At 38.7% G+C, this 16,636-nt stretch overlaps 1 long non-coding RNA gene across 1 annotated transcript in view; it reads left to right on the forward strand.

Annotated features, from left to right (window-relative positions):
- The window catches only part of LOC136843630 (uncharacterized), a 392,406-nt gene that overhangs the window by 308,556 nt on the left and 67,214 nt on the right, over nucleotides 1-16,636 (forward strand). The gene's annotated exons all lie outside the window — the stretch shown is intronic.

Here is a 16,636-nt window from a genome sequence, read left to right on the forward strand (position 1 = left end):
AACCCCGCAAAACGGTCAGTAGACATAGCAAAGGCCTCTGTCTGGATGCCTTTCTTGCATGGCTCTATGAGTCTGCCAGTCCGTTACGATATTCATGATTAGTTTCATTACTGATTTTTGAATGATTTCGATGATTTTTGCACATACTTTGTATTCTGAATGATACTGGATAAGGAATAAGATAGTCCAGGTGTAATTTAAAAAAATTTTTGTTTTTTTTTTGTTTTTTTTGGATGGAGGTCAGGAATCTCAGATTTCTGTTGCAAAAGTGAGTTTTATTGAGGTAATGACAATATTTTGAAGTTGCCTCGATGTTTTGACGTCACCTCAATAAAACTTTAATGAAATGTGATAACACCTATTTAAACGTTGGGTAACGAACCGCGGACAAGAGTGTACCCTTGAAACTTTCCAGTTTATGCGTATAGTCTTGGCAGAGTTTAATGGAGGGATGGATATAAAGTGCACGCGGTTGAAGATGTGTATTGTTATTTTAAAAATTATCTGTAGTTCTTTTTTTTATGAAAGAATGACTCTGTCGAACATTACTGCTGATGGTGGGCACGACACCACTATCTGGCTCTACCGACCAACCATTGTTGTAGATTATCACGCTGCCATTCATGTCATAGCAGACATTTAATTACTCAATTGTTTTTATAATCGTAATGATGAGATTTTATAAATTACGAATTAACGTTCAAAATTTTTCTGAGATATGGAAAGGTCTCGGAAATGCAGTAAAAGCTTAAGGTTTCTGCTATTTATCGTGATCTCGCAGTAGTAAGTACATTCTTAGAAATAAATCATTAATGTAACATTGTTTCCTAACTCTAATGATGATGATGATGATGAGAATGATGGAAAGACGGCTGCTTCTAAACTTACGAGTAATTGCTCTCTCTGTTGGAGAGCCTGCCATCATTTATGTTAAGATTTTCTTCCCTACTGTTTTTCAATTTCTTAAACTGGAAAATGTTACAGTGAAAAAATATCAAATAAAAGAATGAGGAAAACAAGAAAAAATGACAATATTTCATCAGACCGTTGGAGGTCCGCCAATAATATTTTAGGGCGGTTTCTTTTCTAGACGCGTCTTGCTGTTTTCTTTAAGTCTCAGTAATTTTGTATTTTGCTTTCGAATAAGTATCTTTGTTTAGCTTAGTTCTTGTATCCCACTTGAACAGCTAACTAAAGACAAGGGTATTTTTCAATAAATGGCATATGTATTTGCAGTATTTCTTATATTTGGTTTTCAGTATTACCGTATGTATATTATATATATATATATATATATATATATATATATATATATATATATATATATATATATATATATATATATATATATAATCATGAAGCTACAAATGTCGCTTAATATCGAAATTCACGCTACCTCGGTATATCTCCGTTGGAGAATTGTCGCCGAAGGGAATTTATATAAGTGATAAATGAATTGGAATCGTGGGGACACGAACCCGCGACGAAAGCCTATTCAGCGACTCCAGTTGACGTAAACCATTGAGCCATCAAAGAGGTATAAGTCTTTTGCCGAGATGTCGTACTGCTTTTACCCGTCGTGAGCGGGGAAAGTGTACTAGCCTCGACAATGACCCACCTCCGCCATGACAGTTCATTGGTACGTTTGGAACACGCAGCTCTTGTTATGAAATTTTTATCACACCGTGATTTATATACAATCATGAAGCTACAAATGTATTTTAATATCGAAATTCACGCTACCTCACCTCGGTATATCTCCGTTGGAGAATTGTCGCGAAGAATTTATATAAGTGATAAATGAATTGGAATCGTGGGGACACGAACCCGCGACGAAAGCCTATTCAGCGACTCCAGTTGGCGTAAACCATTGAGCCATCAAAGAGGTATAAGTCTTTTGCCGAGATGTCGTACTGCTTTTACCCGTCGTGAGCGGGAAAGTGTACTAACCTCGACAATGACCCACCTCCCGCCATGACAGTTCATTGGTACGTTTGGAACACGCAGCTCTTGTTATGAAATTTTTTTATCACACCGTGATTTATATACAATCATGAAGCTACAAATGTCGCTTAATATCGAAATTCACGCTACCTCGGTATATCTCCGTTGGAGAATTGTCGCCGAAGGGGAATTTATATAAGTGATAAATGAATTGGAATCGTGGGGACACGAACCCGCGACGAAAGCCTATTCAGCGACTCCAGTTGACGTAAACCATTGAGCCATCAAGAGAGGTATAAGTCTTTTGCCGAGATGTCGTACTGCTTTTACCCGTCGTGAGCGGGGAAAGTGTACTAGCCTCGACAATGACCCACCTCCGCCATGACAGTTCATTGGTGCGTTTGGAACACGCAGCTCTTGTTATGAAATTTTTATCACACCGTGATTTATATACAATCATGAAGCTACAAATGTCGCTTAATATCGAAATTCACGCTACCTCGGTATATCTCCGTTGGAGAATTGTCGCCGAAGGGAAATTTATATAAGTGATAAATGAATTGGAATCGTGGGGACACGAACCCGCGACGAAAGCCTATTCAGCGACTCCAGTTGACGTAAACCATTGAGCCATCAAGAGAGGTATAAGTCTTTTGCCGAGATGTCGTACTGCTTTTACCCGTCGTGGCGGGGAAAGTGTACTAGCCTCGACAATGACCCACCTCCGCCATGACAGTTCATTGATGCGTTTGGAACACGCAGCTCTTGTTATGAAATTTTTATCACACCGTGATTTATATACAATCATGAAGCTACAAATGTCGCTTAATATCGAAATTCACGCTACCTCGGTATATCTCCGTTGGAGAATTGTCGCCGAAGGGAATTTATATAAGTGATAAATGAATTGGAATCGTGGGGACACGAACCCGCGACGAAAGCCTATTCAGCGACTCAGTTGGCGTAAACCATTGAGCCATCAAAGAGGTATAAGTCTTTTGCGAGATGTCGTACTGCTTTTACCCGTCGTGGCGGGGAAAGTGTACTAGCCTCGACAATGACCCACCTCCGCCATGACAGTTCATTGGTACGTTTGGAACACGCAGCTCTTGTTATGAAATTTTTTATCACACCGTGATTTATATACAATCATGAAGCTACAAATGTCGCAATATCGAAATTCACGCTACCTCAGTATATCTCCGTTGGAGAATTGTCGCCGAAGGGGAATTTATATAAGTGATAAATGAATTGGAATCGTGGGGACACGAACCGCGACGAAAGCCTATTCAGCGACTCCAGTTGACGTAAACCATTGAGCCATCAAAGAGGTATAAGTCTTTTGCCGAGATGTCGTACTGCTTTTACCCGTCGTGAGCGGGGAAAGTGTACTAGCCTCGACAATGACCCACCTCCGCCATGACAGTTCATTGGTACGTTTGGAACACGCAGCTCTTGTTATGAAATTTTTTATCACACCGTGATTTATATACAATCATGAAGCTACAAATGTCGCAATATCGAAATTCACGCTACCTCGGTATATCTCCGTTGGAGAATTGTCGCCGAAGGGAATTTATATAAGTGATAAATGAATTGGAATCGTGGGGACACGAACCCGCGACGAAAGCCTATTCAGCGACTCCAGTTGGCGTAAACCATTGAGCCATCAAGAGAGGTATAAGTCTTTTGCCGAGATGTCGTACTGCTTTTACCCGTCGTGAGCGGGGAAAGTGTACTAGCCTCGACAATGACCCACCTCCGCCATGACAGTTCATTGGTACGTTTGGAACACGCAGCTCTCGGCAAAAGACTTATACCTCTCTTGATGGCTCAATGGTTTACGTCAACTGGAGTCGCTGAATAGGCTTTCGTCGCGGGTTCGTGTCCCCACGATTCCAATTCATTTATCACTTATATAAATTCCCCTTCGGCGACAATTCTCCAACGGAGATATACCGAGGTAGCGTGAATTTCGATATTAAGCGACATTTGTAGCTTCATGATTGTATATAAATCACGGTGTGATAAAAAATTTCATAACAAGAGCTGCGTGTTCCAAACGTACCAATGAACTGTCATGGCGGAGGTGGGTCATTGTCGAGGCTAGTACACTTTCCCCGCTCACGACGGGTAAAAGCAGTACGACATCTCGGCAAAAGACTTATACCTCTCTTGATGGCTCAATGGTTTACGCCAACTGGAGTCGCTGAATAGGCTTTGTCGCGGGTTCGTGTCCCCACGATTCCAATTCATTTATCACTTATATAAATTCCTTCGGCGACAATTCTCCAACGGAGATATACCGAGGTAGCGTGAATTTGATATTGCTTAAACATTTGTAGCTTCATGATTGTATATAAATCACCTGTGTGATAAAAAATTTCATAACAAGAGCTGCGTGTTCCAAACGCATCAATGAACTGTCATGGCGGAGGTGGGTCATTGTCGAGGCTAGTACACTTTCCCCGCCACGACGGGTAAAAGCAGTACGACATCTCGGCAAAAGACTTATACTCTCTTGATGGCTCAATGGTTTACGCCAACTGGAGTCGCTGAATAGGCTTTGTCGCGGTTCGTGTCCCCACGATTCCAATTCATTTATCACTTATATAAATTCCCCTTCGGCGACAATTCTCCAACGGAGATATACCGAGGTAGCGTGAATTTCGATATTAAGCGACATTTGTAGCTTCATGATTGTATATAAATCACGGTGTGATAAAAATTTCATAACAAGAGCTGCGTGTTCCAAACGTACCAATGAACTGTCATGGCGGAGGTGGGTCATTGTCGAGGCTAGTACACTTTCCCGCTCACGACGGGTAAAAGCAGTACGACATCTCGGCAAAAGACTTATACTCTCTTTGATGGCTCAATGGTTTACGTCAACTGGAGTCGCTGAATAGGTTTTCGTCGCGGGTTCGTGTCCCCACGATTCCAATTCATTTATCACTTATATAAATTCCCTTCGGCGACAATTCTCCAACGGAGATATACCGAGGTAGCGTGAATTTCGATATTGCGACATTTGTAGCTTCATGATTGTATATAAATCACGGTGTGATAAAAATTTCATAACAAGAGCTGCGTGTTCCAAACGTACCAATGAACTGTCATGGCGGAGGTGGGTCATTGTCGAGGCTAGTACACTTTCCCCGCCACGACGGGTAAAAGCAGTACGACATCTCGGCAAAAGACTTATACCTCTTGATGGCTCAATGGTTTACGCCAACTGGAGTCGCTGAATAGGCTTTCGTCGCGGGTTCGTGTCCCCACGATTCCATTCATTTATCACTTATATAAATTCCCTTCGGCGACAATTCTCCAACGGAGATATACCGAGGTAGCGTGAATTTCGATATTAAGCGACATTTGTAGCTTCATGATTGTATATAAATCACGGTGTGATAAAAAATTTCATAACAAGAGCTGCTGTTCCAAACGTACCAATGAACTGTCATGGCGGAGGTGGGTCATTGTCGAGGCTAGTACACTTTCCCGCCACGACGGGTAAAAGCAGTACGACATCTCGGCAAAAGACTTATACCTCTTTGATGGCTCAATGGTTTACGTCAACTGGAGTCGCTGAATAGGTTGTCGCGGGTTCGTGTCCCCACGATTCCATTCATTTATCACTTATATAAATTCCTTCGCGACAATTCTCCAACGGAGATATACCGAGGTAGCGTGAATTTCGATATTAAGCGACATTTGTAGCTTCATGATTGTATATAAATCACGGTGTGATAAAAATTTCATAACAAGAGCTGCGTGTTCCAAACGCAACCAATGAACTGTCATGGCGGAGGTGGGTCATTGTCGAGGCTAGTACACTTTCCCGCTCACGACGGGTAAAAGCAGTACGACATCTCGGCAAAAGACTTATACCTCTCTTGATGGCTCAATGGTTTACGTCAACTGGAGTCGCTGAATAGGTTTTCGTCGCGGGTTCGTGTCCCCACGATTCCAATTCATTTATCACTTATATAAATTCCCCTTCGGCGACAATTCTCCAACGGAGATATACCGAGGTAGCGTGAATTTCGATATTAAGCGACATTTGTAGCTTCATGATTGTATATAAATCACGGTGTGATAAAAAATTTCATAACAAGAGCTGCGTGTTCCAAACGTACCAATGAACTGTCATGGCGGAGGTGGGTCATTGTCGAGGCTAGTACACTTTCCCGCTCACGACGGGTAAAAGCAGTACGACATCTCGGCAAAAGACTTATACCTCTCTTGATGGCTCAATGGTTTACGTCAACTGGAGTCGCTGAATAGGCTTTGTCGCTGGTTCGTGTCCCCACGATTCCAATTCATTTATCACTTATATAAATTCCCCTTCGGCGACAATTCTCCAACGGAGATATACCGAGGTAGCGTGAATTTCGATATTAAGCGACATTTGTAGCTTCATGATTGTATATAAATCACGGTGTGATAAAAAATTTCATAACAAGAGCTGCGTGTTCCAAACGTACCAATGAACTGTCATGGCGGAGGTGGGTCATTGTCGAGGCTAGTACACTTTCCCCGCTCACGACGGGTAAAAGCAGTACGACATCTCGGCAAAAGACTTATACCTCTCTTGATGGCTCAATGGTTTACGTCAACTGGAGTCGCTGAATAGGCTTTCGTCGCGGGTTCGTGTCCCCACGATTCCAATTCATTTATCACTTATATAAATTCCCCTTCGGCGACAATTCTCCAACGGAGATATACCGAGGTAGCGTGAATTTCGATATTAAGCGACATTTGTAGCTTCATGATTGTATATAAATCACGGTGTGATAAAAATTTCATAACAAGAGCTGCGTGTTCCAAACGTACCAATGAACTGTCATGGCGGAGGTGGGTCATTGTCGAGGCTAGTACACTTTCCCCGCTCACGACGGGTAAAAGCAGTACGACATCTCGGCAAAAGACTTATACCTCTCTTGATGGCTCAATGGTTTACGTCAACTGGAGTCGCTGAATAGGCTTTCGTCGCGGGTTCGTGTCCCCACGATTCCAATTCATTTATCACTTATATAAATTCCCCTTCGGCGACAATTCTCCAACGGAGATATACCGAGGTAGCGTGAATTTCGATATTAAGCGACATTTGTAGCTTCATGATTGTATATAAATCACGGTGTGATAAAAAATTTCATATATATATATATATATATATATATATAAGATAAAATATTCATAATAACTTTGTCCTCGTAGCCAATTGAATTCGAAAATAAATTTCAGTAGTCGTCTGGCTAGTACAGTTGGTCACGTGTTGACGTCCGCCCGAGAGACAACAGCCTGTGGGAGAATTGAAACCAACAACTTTAACTTTAGGAGTCCTTATCTGTATCGTTTATTATGAGGTATTTTTAGACTCCAGTAGGCTAAGCGGACTTGAATTATGTTGAAGTTGCTTCAATTTCCAGGACATGATGACCTTGCAGGAATAGCTTTAAATTACCTGGGTGTTTCTTTACGTTGGGCAATATTGCGTCTACTAAATTCCAAACAACAACCTTACTCCGTCATCCGGCATTTTCTTTCCAGTTTTAAGATCCCGTTAAATACCGAGAAAGAATATTCACATGATCTGTTTTCAGAAAAGAATTTAAGAATGGAGTGAGATTCCATTCAAGGAAATTATGAGACAACGAGGGCATGATTTATATTCTACCGAATACTTAACGGGAATAATTCCTGAAGACCTGTTATTTTCTCTCGTGATACATGAACTCCTGATCTGATAGGGTGCTCCTCACAGTTTTTGGGCACTCATTGATTATCAGCTGATGGGTTTTCCCTCTCTCTCTCTCTCTCTCTCTCTCTCTCTCTCTCTCTCTCTCTCTCTCTCTCTCTCTCAATAACGGTGATTGCAGTGTTAAGTACAGCGCGAAATTCGCCTCAAAATAGAAAGTTATAAGTGAAATATTTAAGAGTTTTCTTTCATAACAGGAGAGTCTTACATTAATATATTTGGGGATACGAAATTAAGAAAGTTTTTTCCTGAAATTCTTTTTATAGTTGAGATGCAGACGACTGACTGTCTTTGACAAATGCATCGGAACAAATGAGTACGGGCCATATTGATTCTTGTATGAATGTACAACGTAAATTACATAAGTTTTAAAAGAACCAGTTCAAGTTACTCATGATTAAGTATGCTTGTATTTTATATGCCGCAAGGACCTCTTCATTTCTGAACTTCCTCGCCTTTTTTTTTCTTCAGATATTTATTATATCTAGAAGAATTCTAGAAATAACCGTATCAATAAAAATGATAAGAAGTTGAGAAATCAACAGGTAATTGTGGCTTTTAATAATGCATATATGCCTGGTTAGAATTTTACAAATATATTTTATATTATAGGCGTGAAAGTTTGAGTGTTTTCGATATAGATATCTTGTAAAGTGACCAAGGAAAAGGAAGGATTATGTTTTAAACATATGACTGTAAAAGGTATATCTAATGATGAAATAGCTGACGTTGCAATAAGAAAGGTTAGTACAATAGAAAAAATTAAAGGATTCTAACATGGTAAAATAATTAAACTAGTTTTTGCAGGGGGTTAAACAAATCAGCATGTAAGGTGATGAGGAATGTTGACAGATTGTGGGAGAGGTGGGTCGGATTAATGGTCTCGGCTTTTCCTTTGATTGTTGATAAGGAGTGGACGCTTGATGACTTGTTGAATCGTAGTGATGGCAGATTTGAGATAACCAAATGTAAACAGATTATCCAAGGTGGGCAGTTGTTTCGAAAAAATTAGCAGATATACTATCCATTCTACAAGACCATTGTCATCTCCAAGTTCCGTCGTCTTATTGCAAAATTTTTTTTACTAATTATTCTTAATGTTTTCAATAACTTTATCCAGTAAGAGTCAGTATTGAAACAAACAAGTAGAGTTTTTTAAAGCCAACACTTTCAAGTAGAAAACGTACACAAGTGTGTTTCTTCGAAAATCATTTAGGGAGACAAACATTTCCTTTCTATAGACCTAAAGGGGGCAGACGAGATTGCTCCCTGCTGTGAGGTTTTATATCAGCCCTGGACGGACCAGGTAGCCTGACAGCTAGAGAGTAATTGAGAGTAATCTTCCTAATACTGTATCTTGCCAGGCAGATAGAGGGGAAAGGGAACGAAAAAAAAATGGCTTCTACTGAGATTTAACAAAAAGAAAGCTGTAGGGAAAGCTTTGATAATACTAGAGCCGAGATTACAACCATAAGATGAAATAATAATGGGCAATTATTTTTAGTTTTCTTTAAAAGAAAACTATTGAGGTGGCTTTGTCTGTCCGTCCGCACTTTTTCTGTCCGCACATTTTCTGTCTGCTAGAGGACTGCAAATTGGTATGTTGATCATCCATCCTCCAATCATCAAACATACCAAATTGCAGCCCTCTAGCCTTAGTAGTTTTTATTTTATTTAAGATTAAATTTAGCCGTGATCGTTCATCAGGCAGCGCTATAGGACAGGCTACCGCCGGGCCGTGGCTGAAAGTTTCATGGGCTGCGGCTCATACAGCATTATACCCTGTACAGAAAACTCGATTGCGCCGAAGAAACTTCGGCGCAATTTTCACTTGTTTTTATTTCGTTTGGGTTTTAATGTAGTAAATCGGAAATCTGAAGATGTGGCGGATGTTACTCCAAAAGATCAGGTTCGGCGCATTGCTTGCCCCAAGGCTCGTGGCTTTTCTTTACGAGAACACACCATTTCTGTGTTTTAAAGAGAAACGACGACATTAAAAAAAAAAATCGCCCAAGTGTGTTTTAAAGGAGTCACGTGGCCGGACTCGCAAATCGTCAGTGGAAGAGTGTGTTTGGGGCCGGGGGACGGCTGTAAGACAAATGACAAGACAAACTTTCTCGACATTCCGATTAACAGATTGTAAAATATATGACGCCTTGATGCCCCTCAGACTTCATCACTCCACTGCTGACGACATTATTGATGTTATTGACAAGCTAGTTTAATACCTTACGTAAATCTGATTAACGTTGAACTCATAGAAAAAAAGCTAAACAAAGTCGAAAATGGAGATTGAGTCAATATGTGAATATAATAAAAGCTGTAGAATGATAAACTTACGATTGTTTTGTAATTTCATCTAGGTTACGTATGGAATGACTTCAACCTACTGTAGGAAAGCAATTTTTTATCTTTAAACAAATTATATTGACACCCCTTTCGTCACGCCAAACAGAACGACTAAAGGTTGATTGATTAATTCAACTGAGGTGTCACTCTTAATAGCGGTAAAGAAAAAAAATCGTATAAACAACAGACCAGTTTGAAATATTTTCCGTGTGTGTGTGTTTTTTTTAGCAAGGAATTGACTTGGTTTTTTTTAGCAATATTTTTCAAACCTGTCAGTTTCCGCTAGTTCCATTGTTGGACTCAACTCGAATGAATGTTCGCCGTACACTGGCAGTAATTGCCTTCGTCGACAATCACGACCGTCGCTTTTTTTTTTTCTGTTGGCGTTGGCTAGTTCAGTTGTATCCGGCTGAACGATGGAATATTTTGCGTAGGTAGTGTCTGATGTATGAATGCAGGATTTCTTTTCTTTGTTTTTCAGATTTTCTCTTACATGGATTGTTGGTCTGTTAGATTCCTTGGAATTTTCACTTGGCAGTTTAAAGTCAGTTCATATTTTAACATTATTTAAGAAAACGTGACAGCAAGATAGGTTTTATTATTTTCCTTTTGCCAGATACGTATGAAATTGTAATAACCACAATGTCTTCTTAACTCCTCGATTTCTTCACCTTTTTGGTGCTTGCTTGTCACTGTAAGGACTGAGATCCAACTGCAAGAATTGCTTCTTATTCTTGCAGTACCTTAGGCTTTGTAGTGAAGCGTATCCAGAAAATGTTGAGACTTCGAGTTTAGAGGGAATTATGTTCATTTCAATTAAACAGCTATCTGGCAAAAAGTGACATTTATTTCATTTCAAACACCCGCCCACGATTACTTCAGTAAACTTCGTTATAAAAATGTATTGGGGATTTCTTTCCTTCACTGTGAATATGAATAGACAAAGTTTACAATAAAAATTACTTTGAATTTTTTACAGCGCCTTAATGGGACATTTTTCACCATAACGCTTCCCAAAGGCGACATTTATTTCTCGTTAACGTTCAGACCAGACTTCGTATCAATCAGTAACTGGATTGAGTTTTCATCCTTTTATGGTTATGAGCATTATTCACGCAAGACCTGGGCTCAATGTTTTCGTAGGGTTGTGGTTTCTCTCTCTCTCTCTCTCTCTCTCTCTCTCTCTCTCTCTCTCTCTCTCTGTTACTCAATTATGGTGATTGATTGTGTTTGTAATAATGATGCGACGTAATTAATAGTTGGGCTTCCAATAAATCCCCCCTCTCTCTCTCTCTCTCTCTCTCTCTCTCTCTCTCTCTCTCTCTCTCTCTCTCTCTCTCTTGTTTTTAGCGTTTCAAGAAGAAAATTTTAAATAACTGAAAGTTTTGCTAAAGAAAAATCAGTAAATTATGATGAATTGTTATTACAGATACAAACTTTAACTATTTGTTAGGATGCACATTGCCGTCCGTCTACCCAATACTTTGCTCCTATTAGGTATAGAATAATAGGATACAGCATACTGTTCAGTCATTTGTTTTATCAATCTACAGAAAACCAATGCTTTTGGTGAAAGTAATAAGTATATCGATGATAATTTTTTTTCACGTAATGTGTATGGCTAACCTTTAAAACCATTGTAGTCAAGAGAAGAAAGTTTTAGTTATTCCAGCTGGTAGATCACCTGTTTTGGCATATAACTTCTGAGATGAAAAATTTACTTTTTTAGTAAACTTGATATATATATATATATATATATATATATATATATATATATATATATATATATGTATATATATAGGAATGAGGCTTCCTGCAATGACGTTGGGACCACAGTCAAAGATAAATATGTCAAAAGCAGCGGCAAGTTTACTTCAGTAGAAAGGTGTGTCCGGTGTAAATTCCGGATCTTTCCTTAATAGTGACCCCCACTGGTTTTAACCGGTGTGTTTAGTACAAGCCCGTTGGGGACTGCCGTAAAAACATAAACAAAAGACTGTAAATATCATAAAGATAATGACCCCCAAGAAATATTAGTCCTAGATAACGACCCCAGAGCTTTGTTGGGGTTCACTGTCTAGGAAAGATCCTAAATTCCCAAACGACCCGGGTTATAGGGTTTGCAGTCCAGTGCCTTGATGTCAAATCTTGTTTAAAAAACACGCACACACACACACACAGGTACCCAAGATATGTCTTGGGTTTTTTCGGCTCGGTGCGTGCTTTTGTTGCAAAAGACGAAATTATGATTATGGATACGCTCTTTCTCTGACTGGCTACAACGACCCTAAGGATTGCAGTAAGAACAGAATTAAGCTGAAATGCTGTCCTATTTCCTATCGACAAGTCGATAATGAGGAGTCAGTCGAGGACCGTTTTATGTTTGGGAAAACTTTTGCCTTTATTCCAGCTGCGATTCAAGTTCCTTTCTGGAGAGAATCACTTCTATGTAATACTCATTAAAACAGAATTGGTCACGTCGATTAGCTGATACGTTTCACCGTTTTCAGTCGTATCTCATTTTACCTCTGGGACACAAAAGAAAATGGGAAAAGATAATAAAAGCAACTGAGATTGGAGTTTTCTGAGTGTTGTTCATTCTAAATTAATGGCACTGGTTCACGCATTCGCTGATGGACGTTGCAGTGAAAGCCATTAGTTTTGGCAAAAATCAGAAATCATCAAATTTCAAGGCTCCAGGATAAACATTCGTTTCATTAGGTTTTTTTTTTTTCATAAGTTATCTTTCTTAATCGTTAAATATTAAAGCCTCATTTAAATAAATTCGTGTAAAATACCTATTAGTTTTTCAACAAATTTTTTGTAATAATTATTCAGATATTTCGTAGAAGTTTTATATTCTTCGGAGAAGAAAAATAATAGATTTTCTCAGACTGAAGGGACATGAGAGGGAAATTTCTTCATTCGATTTTTTCGGAACAATTCTTAGGCTGAATAAAAAAAAAAACTTTGTCACTGTTTAATTCAGTGGAAGGAATTTGGTGGAAACGCTTCTAGAGGTTGGAAATAGTAGACACAATCGTTTCCAGATATAGGGCGCTGTGGAAAGAATTTTATGTATTTTTATATAGGTCAAGGAAAAATATATTTGAAGAAAAAAAAAAACCGATGTAAAAGCCATTTGTTAGTTAGCAATATATATGAATGTTTTTGTCAGAAGGAAATGCTGTTGTGAAATCTTTATCTCTCTCTGTTTGAATATCTTGCTCTTTAATTTTGAACTTTTGACACATTAACTGCGGTATACTTTACATAGTATTCTTCTTAGTCTGTTTATGACAGAAGTTATAATGGGGTTATTTTAGAAAAGAACTTGACAACATATTCTTTGTTAAAGACCAAGAAACTTACCTGCTTTCGTGAATACAAAGGCACTCGCTCACAGAAACATCCTTACACACACACACACACACACACACACACACACACACACACACACATACACACTTTGCAAGGGCAGATATGGGCCAATTTAGCCGGAAGACTTTCGTCATATCAACTAGATTTTTGGTAATCAAGGGATTCCATTTGTCGCTATATGAAAAAACTTGCAAATGTATTCATGCGTTGCAAGAGTCAAATTTGTGCACTTGTTTTATAATTTTGAGTACTTTTTGAAATCTTTATTTCGTACCAAAAAGTTTAGAACCCCTCTGGTTGAGAGGGGTTTCGGCAGTTAAGATTCAAATGTAGGAATATGCATGGACATTCGTTTAGCACTTCTACAATTTTTAACTGAGACAGTAGCAGGAAGCGGTGCGATTATGTACTTTCAGGCAGAAAATAAAAATGGGAAAAGACAGAGGAGAAATTTCTTATGTAATTAAGTAGTGTTAAGAGACAGAGAAGAGAAGAGAATCTGGGGGAACTAGTAAAACAATGTTTTTTTAAATGTTTGTAGGAGGAGAAAGCTGAGAATAAATGTGATCCTTGGAAAGACAGTAAGTTGTAGAGGTTAAAGGTTTTTAACGAATCTAAGGAAGGCATACACCCTTTTCAGTGTAACTGTATTTTCCGGTATAATGTGGTTCGGATTCCACAGTAAGCTGAAGGTCCCGTTGCTAGGTAAGCAATTGGTTCTTAGCCACGTAAAATATGTCTAATCCTTCGGGCCAGCCCTAGGAGAGCTCTTAATCAGCGCAGTGGTCTGGTTAAACTAAGGTATACTTAATTTTTGAAAAATTGCATTCCTGTATTGTTATTCATCCTTTTTGTAGTTAAATATCACATTCTACTTTTTCAATAATTTATTCGGTCCCCTTCCATTCCCCACTTGCCTTCTTTTCAGTACTACGAGATAACCTAATATTCAAGTTGAATATAAGGTTATTTGTAGGGTATTTTTAACGCTTTAAGATGCAGGCACTCTGAAACTTTTTTTTATTTTGAACTTCCCTCTATACGTTTTGCATGAAATCCTCCTTGACTGCTTTTTATGCGTATAAATAGAAAGGCAAATCAGATAATGACATGTCGCTTCCTCGGACATTTTCTCTTGCATGTGAACGTGAGTGAAAATTAAATTTGTCGAATGAAATTTCTCACTTTACCGGCAGTTAATTCAGCTCACAAAAACTATTCATTTCCGTTATGATTAAGTCTGCCTGAAGAGTCAGACGGAGAGAAAATAATGTTTTATGAGAACGCTGAGAGATCTCTGTGCTATTCGCCTATCTTTGAAATAGTAGTCATAGTGCACTGCGGAGTAATGAAAGATCTTTCAAGAAACATCTTTCCAAATTCAGTTAAGTTTTCATAGATAATGAACGTTGTAATTTTATTCTCAGTTGGGCGAGACTAATCGTGCAGATAAGGCTTTGAATCGTGTCACCTTCTAGTGACACGATATTAAGCGGAAAATGAATAGCCATTTAATGTTTTCCGCCTTGAACTTCCAGCTTCCATTATCTTTGTAATTCATTTCCTCAGAATTGAAAAGAGAGGGAGGAAGCAAAGATCACTTATCACCACCATGCCAGGCCTACAAATTGTTTCTGATTTATATGTGACGCCAGTAATAACACTGGTTTATGGTTTCCCAGTTCTTTGGTTTTTCTTTCGACTTCCCCATTGGTCTTATTTATTCACGGGCTAAGTGTATTATTATATGCATCTACCGCCGCATATATTGTTCATCCATGCAGCTTATGAACCTGTGAATGCTTCTACAGTGTCCTAAACCATTTTATTTTGCCTAGTGTCCGCATATTTTCTGCATGATTGTCAGTATTTTATTTATGTCAGTGTGTGTGCTCAGGAGAGGATGCAAATATATATTTATCACATTTGAGGCTCACAAGAATCATGAGAGAGAGGGGGGGCGGGCGGGGAGAGGAAGGTTGGGTTGGGGAACTACTCTGACATGGCAAATGATCTAATTCCTGTTCAGATCGCAGACACGAGATTATTAGAAATGCCAGCGCCCCCAACCCCCTTCCCTTAACCTGCGCTTAGAGTTCAAAATTGTTGAAAATTAGTTCCAGCATATAATAAAAGTTGGAGCAATCAGAATTTAAGTTCAGAATTCACAGTTACATATTCAGTGGATCTTCGGTAATATAATCGAATGGAAGCAATACATTTTCATTCCTAATGTTTGCAGACTAATACAGTACTGGTATTAGTGGTAATTAGTCATTGAAATTATGATGAAATTTAATTTATGTTTATATTTTTCCTTTTGCATTTGTATAGATTTTTTCACAGGAAATTCTGTGCACTACGACTTGCAATGCTTTTACTTGTCCAACTCTTACAAGTATTATTTGTAATATATTTGCGACGGTCTATATATGAAATTACCCCCTGCCACTTTCTCTCTCTCTCTCTCTCTCTCTCTCTCTCTCTCTCTCTCTCTCTCTCTCTCTCTCTCTCTCTCAGTACAGCACTGCATGAATTGCCTTGCAGAATTTCTTAGCTATATTTCAAAATTATTGTAAATGCCTTCTAACTGTGTAAGGTCTAATTGATTGGGAGATAAGGAGAACAGTGCATTTCATTTCTTTTTCCGGTGCTGTGGTGTTAATAGCTCTAATGTTAATTTTTTCAGTCTTTTAACTGCATTCGTATTTGATAGTATTTTCTCCATTTATTATGAAATATTCTCTCTCTCTCTCTCTCTCTCTCTCTCTCTCTCTCTCTCTCTCTCTCTCTCTCTCTCTCTCTCTCTCAAGAAATTCCAAATTTTAAATATATCACCATTCGCTGTATGTCGCAAAGCCTACCTTCCGTCTCATTAAAATTGTCTTATTGGCGATCGGTAATTGGAAGGCGATACAATACAAATGGAAAACAAGAGGATGTGGACTATCAAAAGAATAAATTTAATCATTTCATCCTCCTCTTCGGAGGATTTTCCTTTGTAGGCGGTGCTCATTATTTTCAAGCGTAGTATACAATTTTTCTTTCTTTTGGTATATACTTCGTCTTTTTTATAACTTTTGGTTTTCATAGTAATATAAGACGATGTAAATTGATTGAAGATCCAGTATTTTGTCTGTACCATATTTCAATGGTTTTTCAATCATTTGTCTTTGCGTGAATTGTTTTTATTGGTCCTTT

The sequence above is a fragment of the Macrobrachium rosenbergii genome, chromosome 12, assembly GCF_040412425.1.
Source record: "Macrobrachium rosenbergii isolate ZJJX-2024 chromosome 12, ASM4041242v1, whole genome shotgun sequence".
Taxonomy (NCBI): Eukaryota; Metazoa; Arthropoda; class Malacostraca; order Decapoda; family Palaemonidae; genus Macrobrachium; species Macrobrachium rosenbergii.